Genomic DNA, 7,051 nt, shown 5'->3' with positions numbered 1-7,051 from the left:
AGGTGATCATCCGGTCCGTCCAGGTACCTTAATGAAAGGACACATGCCCCCCCACTGATTGATAATCTAGTTCCACCCGGACCATTTATTGGAGGTAACTCATCTGGTCCGTCCAGGAGTACCCCTAATGAAAGGACATATAAAAATATGAAGTGATCACCGTACCCTGTTAACAGAAACTTTAGCTTGAAACACGCTAAGGAAAGGAAGGAAAAATAAAAGAAATCGGGCTAAGTCAGTAACCCCCTGATGAGCTTTCGACTTCACTAAAAATAAGAAACATTAGAAATAGTTCGTAATAAGAAATATAAAATGGCGAAAGCTTGACGCCAAGACAGCCACGAGGTAGCTAGGCTCCGCTGCCTATTCCTACTCCAAACATGTCTGCCTCACTGCCCACCACGCCCAAATAACGGTAACATGAAATAGATACAAATCAATAGATACCTACCCCCATTCCGGAAGCTCCCGAAGGGCAACAGGTCCGCGGTTACGCCCATCCGGAAGGCGAGGCCTCGATGCGTGCAGAGCAGGGCTCGGCTGGCCGCCATCGGAAGGGGAGACTGTGGGGCGGACGGCTCGAAGGTTGTTATGGTCTCCCCATTCCCTTCTTTCCTTCTGCCCTGCGGGCCACGGGGGGGGGGATGTCTTGCATCTGCCTCCGACCCCCCCCCCCCTTCTCTATCGCCTGCTCCGGCCGTCAGCAAAACCGGAGCCAAAAGCAGACAGCGCCCTTCCGCGATAACACTGGAGAGTTGCAGGTAGCCCCTTCAGCGGCAACACTTGAGAGTTGCAGGTAGTCTCGCCTGGTCTGGCCGCAACGGAAAGTCCAAGAAAAATGGCGCCTTGTAGGCTGAAAAGGGGGGGATGTCTTGCTGCCTCCGACCCCCCCCATCTTCATTGCCTGGCACGGCCATACCAAAGCGCTGGAGCCGAAGAACAGCGCGGGGTCGCTGGAAGGGGGAGGCGGCGCGAACGAGCCTCCCCCACCTCCCCAGGTGGAGGCTTCCAGCGACACCCCAACGCTCCTGCTTAAAGAGGGTCCATATCAAAAAGCGGGTTTTCTTGCCCGGGACTGGCACACTTCCCGTGCTCCTCGACCTTGAAGATTCTAAAGGAGCCGGGGGGGCTGACCCCTCCACGGGCGCCCCCCCCCGCCCCCGTCCTCCGATGGAGCCACGAGACGTCGGCGCACTCCTGCCGGCGCCAGCCTCAGTTTGGAAATGACTAAAATCCTGCAAAGATACAGATTTGTTCAGTTCCGGTGGAACACCAGAATGACCCGGTAGGAAAGATTGTTGCCTCCCTCCCCACTTTTGACTTATGGTTCATATCGCTAGTCTGTTACCCCATTGCGAAAAACTTTTTGAACTGCCAAAAGAGGTTCTGGTCCAACCACGAGTCAGTGGAGACATTCTGACTATACTGGGACCTGCCTGACCTCGCCCAAAATGGCGCCGATACAAAATGAAACTTTCAAACTCCTTGTTGCACCCTGATTGCTCAGCCTTGATGCTCCAAGATATGTATGCAGTTTTTGGACAATGAAAGTAGATAAGATGGATATTGATTATGTGCTTGGAAAAGAAAGCGATATAAGATGGATATTGATTATGTGTTGGGACAGTGAACTGATTTAGGGTGGGTACTAATTATGTGTTGGAAGCAATGAATTGGTATGAAATAGGCACTGATTGAGCATTTGGACAATGAATTGATATACGTTAGGTATTGAGTAAATAGTTGGACAATGAGATGATATTATTGAAAGCTTGAATTCTTGACACGCATTATACTCGCCCCTTAAGAAAGTTCGATACGATTTTATTACACTGCTGCACCCTATATTATGAAATAAATGGCCACCGACTTCGTTCCTCTTATGCACAGTTCCAGTCTGCTCCGTAGCCGGCCCATTGGGTTGTAGGCCCGTATTTGTGCGCCAACGTTTTTATTAAAGGGTTTCATGAACACTCAAAAATAATTGTAGCTTTTGAATTGATGAGTTTCGAAATGTATGGCTACTGTCACCGATATAAGTAAAATACATTCAGCATGATTAAGGTTGAAGGTTAAAAAGGCCCGATACTTAGCAGCTACATTATGTGTCACAGGCAGCCGGAAAAGTGTTTTAGACGCCCTTAAGCGATACCGAAGAAATGCCACCTGACCACCACCCTTGCACATGACCTAAAAGGCCACGATCAAGTGATTCATGTAGATGCGCAGACCATCAATGATATCTATCTAACAATACTGGTCCCTCTGGGCTTAAACGCCGAGATGGTAGAGAATGCACACCGTGGAGATGGGTCGAGTATGTGGTAGGTAAAAACATTTTCGGATTTATGCGCGTTGATGTGTTTTGAATGCTGCCCCCACCCCCTTCTTTCTCCTCCCTTCTGCAGGTCGCGCCGGAACATCGGCGGAAGTATGGAAGAGCGATGATCGAACGACTGACAGAAGGGGAAAAAGGGAATCTGAGCATAGTACTTATGCTAACGAGCTTTGAAAGGCATAGACTTAGATATGACTGTTCCTCCTTAGAACGTAGCGACTGGGAGGATGGACTGACATAGAAACTTGACGGGTTAGTACTGTATGACAGAATTTGACTCGAACCAGCATGCCAGATAGTGCAACTATGACGTTTTACTAGATAGGGAAAGGACAAGGAAAGTTCCGGGGTAAGGTTTACCTAGGCACTACCCGTCTGGAAAAGTAGGAATGATGTTGATGTTCAAAAATGTACCACCTCCTTCTCGCACTCTTATAGATATAGCTAAGCTGTCCGACTGTTCTCCCGATTAATGCCCTCCGTTGCCTCAGCCTGGAGAACCTTTCCGCCAAAGGGAGAAAAGGAAAAATGACTCAAAGATCCCACCGTGAGTAGTAGCCCAACCAGGTTAATTCCTGACCAACTGACCGAGGTGTAAGTATTAGCAACCGAGAACATTCGCAAAGATAGCAAACGAGAGGAAAAGGAGGAAAGGTAAAAAGAGCTCAGCACGTAGATAAATAGGATACTAAAGATGCGCAGCATGCAGAAAGATCTTTTTGGCCAATAACTGTTTTATGTTTTGTCGTGATTTTTTTTTTATATGTAATACATGTACTGTCTTCCTTTGACTGAGTTTGTGTGTATGTAATGTATGGATTTATGTCTTCCCTCTGTTTGTGTTTCCGTGTTACCTGACCCCTACCGTTCTGTGTTGTGAACGCACTAAATGACCTATTACCGTACACGTCTCTCTCTCTCTCTCTCTCTCCCTCTCTATCTCCCTGTCTCTCTCTCCCAACCTCTCTACATGTCATACGTGTACCGAATGGCTCGTTTAGGTTGCGGACGACTCTCATTCTCCATGAGAGCTCCCCCTGTTCCCTCTCCCTTTTTGTATGGTAAGATTGTGCCCCGTCGGCACCAGTCTAATTGGGTCCCTTTTTTTGAACGCAAAGGTGTTCAGCAAAATTGACAGAAACTAAAACAATTGTGACTTGCCATATTACTACCTCTCCTTTCTGCAAAATGAATGAACTCGAATTGACTAAGAAAGAAAGGACAGGTAAGACGACTAATGTCCCCTAATCTGGCCTTTTATAGGGGAACTATATGTCAATGGCATCCTATTTTTTAGTTCGTTAGAGATACAAGCGCCAATGCCCAGATTGGTCCCCAATGTCCAGATTGACCCCCAATGCCCAGATTTCCCCACCCCTTTGCACTCAAGCGCGAATGCCCGAAGCGTCCCCGCCCCACCTGATTGACACCAGCTGCTGTCCCCGATGTATAACTGATGACCATGAGTAACTGTCGCCCCTCGAGAAAAAAGTGTTTAACACTGTCTTTCGATGATTGCACCCCCGCTCTGCTTGAAAGAGTTAGCCAGCTCTAAAGGGAAACGTAAGACTGTTAAGGCTCGGGTTAGAAGGACGAGTCTCCCCTGAATGTTGCCAATTTTGGAGTTTTTGATGAAATACGCAAGTGATAGGAGTCTGACCTCTGCCCATATGTGTCATGAATGAACGCCGATTAGACTTGGTGCGAACACAGTAGAAATACCCACATACTTACTTCATGGTAATAGACTTCTGACTATGACCAATGAGCATAACCCCCAGGTGCTAGGATTGCGAGTGGAATTCAAATGTAAAAATCTCTTCTCCTGCCAGTTCTCTAAAACTTGTTTTTACCCATTCAAAGATATACGATCACCGGAGGAGAAGGGTCGGACGTGACGCACAGCCTGGCTGCAGATCATGAGACACATGCGACCTCGACCAAAGGTGGAGCCGCAGCGCAACAAGATACGGGACAAGGCAGCACTCTCAAACGCGGTAAACGAAAGGATGAAGGGCTGTCCTGAAGCTCTCTGTCCGCTAACCCACGTGTGCCTGAAGCCTCCGTCCCCCTTTTCGAGCCCGATTGATGGGCCTGCTTGCTTGTTATCCTTTGCTCCCTTGGTCCCTTTGGTGTGTCCCAGGAAATCTGACCCCACTCCGCCCTCTCTTTCATCGACTATTGAACCACACACCCTCTTTTCCACGTGACCTTTTGCCGAAAGGAAGAACAGCATTTAGGTGGAAATGGGGTTATGCCACGGAAATATAGGTGCCGAGCATAAGGCGCCGCTAAAAGGATTGGTTAGGGAACAGGACTGTGGTCTAACAGCAGAGGACAGACCGCACCTTGCAACGCGAAAGGTTAAATCCGAGCTGGACCTATAGCTCCACCGCCGGTGCTCAACAGCGCCAACGAAAGGACACGGACTAGAGCCTACCAGTGATGGCTCACTGCTAAAAAGACACTGTGACGAAGAGATCATATGTATTGGACTGAATTCCTACCTCAACTACTTGGTCAAAATGTTCATTGGTCACATTTTTTGAGAAAGTCAGAAGCATTTATGCTATGTAGTACGTTGAACGTTGGGCTTGTAGTAACCCAACAAATGTACATTTTTATGTATTGCATTCTGCCAATTTCATCAACCACACATGTTTATATGTACGCCCATCAATTAGGAAATGAACTTTCTTATGTAAAAAGCGGCGACTGTGGAAATTTACAAAATTGATGTCCATAAACGGCGTTCATTTGTCTTTTCCCATTCCCCTCCGTGTACGCACCACGAATATCGTGAGACGTTGACCGCATCACTCCGCCAGTAAAGGCCCGTGCCCACATGTACCTGACAGCCATTTTAGGCACCATGGCCTCTTTGCCCGCTCATTGAAATCCCCGGCTTCCCTCCTGCGCGCATTTGAACACCCCCCCACTCTCAAATGACCCTCTCCCTCCGCGCACCCTGGCTGCCCCCTCCCTCACATGCACAAGTCCGCATGACCCTGTCCTTGGGAGTCACGGCCGCGCCTGACCAACACCTCCTTTCCTTTCATGAATAACCCCTCTGTTGGTAAACCCTCCCTCCGCGATTGACTGTCCACACAGGTCCGAGGCCATCGCCTAAGCCGGGAGATACTGTTTACTGCCCCTTTTTGTATGGAGTCACTCCTCTTCAAAGGACCCACTATTGATCCTGACCTCCCCACCCCCTGGAATACGATCAGGCGCACACATCCTAAGAATCGGCGGAACACTCAGCTGCGCGATAACCCCCCTCCTGATGTCAGCAGGGTGAGGGCCTCTATTGTGGATATATGTGGGGTGGGATTGACACGAGGATTACGGGGATGTCTTTTTCCTTGCTTCACAATGTCTTGATTGTAATAAAGAAAGGTCATATGTCATAAACCAGGGTATAAGAGGCCAGGCCTCAGAGAGGTTGTCAGAGCACCTCCCGAAAGACACTGTGTTTCGTGTCCGAAATGACAGGCTCTCCTCATGAGTAATAAATCCTGTTCTTGTATCCCTGCTTCCAGCGCCCGTCTCTTTATTTGGTAACTATTCAGGATGGGAACTAAGAGGCGTCTTGCGCCAGCCGCCCGGGCATCGATAGTAATATGGGCTGACTTTTAACACTCCGCTTTAAGGAGCAATGCTGCGTGTTGGAATTTTCTCCTGCGAGGCTCCAGAATATGTGAACCAGATTTGGCTCTCGGAGCATGATTTTCTAACAAGGGTGTTCTACGGCGTTCACGAGGGGTCGAAATCAGAGGGCTGCCGTTCAAGTAGTTTTGCTGCATCTTGAGTAGATTTTCTACTCAAGTGGTAGCAAAATCCACTTGAATGTCCCCACACTCCTGTGTAACACATGGTGCCATTTGCGCTGATTTTCAGCACTGTTTACGTTACCGGTGCTAAATTGCAGCTTGAGTTCTATATTTTCCGCCCGTTGATGGAATCTCGTGGAGTTTTTCTGTAACTCTGAGGAATTCTGTGTAGTGAAACTCCACGAGTTCCGCCCACCTCTAATACATATATCAGCAGTACTTTTCTATTTACCGTCTGCTATTAGGCGGTTGTAGGAGATGACAAGGCTTTCTACATGAATAGGAGTTGTGGTTAATGACAGAGCTAGTGCAAGGAAGTATGGAGCCATGCCAGGAAACCATGTTCAATAGAAGAGCAAAGGCGGAAATGTAATCGTGTGAAGAGACCTACAGTATCTAGGAAATCTATATTATAATATGGAGCTCAGGGTGAAGATTGAGCAGGAGTTAGTAGAGTGTTTGGGGGATTATACAGGCATAAAGGGTATATATTGGAGGGACTGGGCAAAGAAAACCATGTCATGGTTTTCCTGCGTACAAGGAAAGTAGGCATGGGAGGAATTTTCCTAATTTTCTTTGCTAAAATTATGCAGACTATCCCCAAAGAAACACATAAAATTATACCTTATTATCGGAAATGCCAGCTTTGGCATTTCACAATATTTTTCAGTGCTCATGGCCATTGTTGGCATGGGGATGCATTTTGCACTAACAAATAACACAAAATAGAGGGTGTTGCAAACAACAGACACTCGCGTTTGGGTTATTTACACTCTTCCTTGTTCTGCTCCCGAGACAGGAGTTTTACAAGAACTAAGGTTCAACTATGAGATGTGGCGCAATGGCATATCATCACTCCCTTGGCAAAATAACTTTAATG

The sequence above is a fragment of the Lissotriton vulgaris genome, unplaced genomic scaffold, assembly GCF_964263255.1.
Source record: "Lissotriton vulgaris unplaced genomic scaffold, aLisVul1.2 SCAFFOLD_1941, whole genome shotgun sequence".
Lineage (NCBI taxonomy): Eukaryota > Metazoa > Chordata > Amphibia > Caudata > Salamandridae > Lissotriton > Lissotriton vulgaris.
This window is presented reverse-complemented; position numbering follows the sequence as displayed.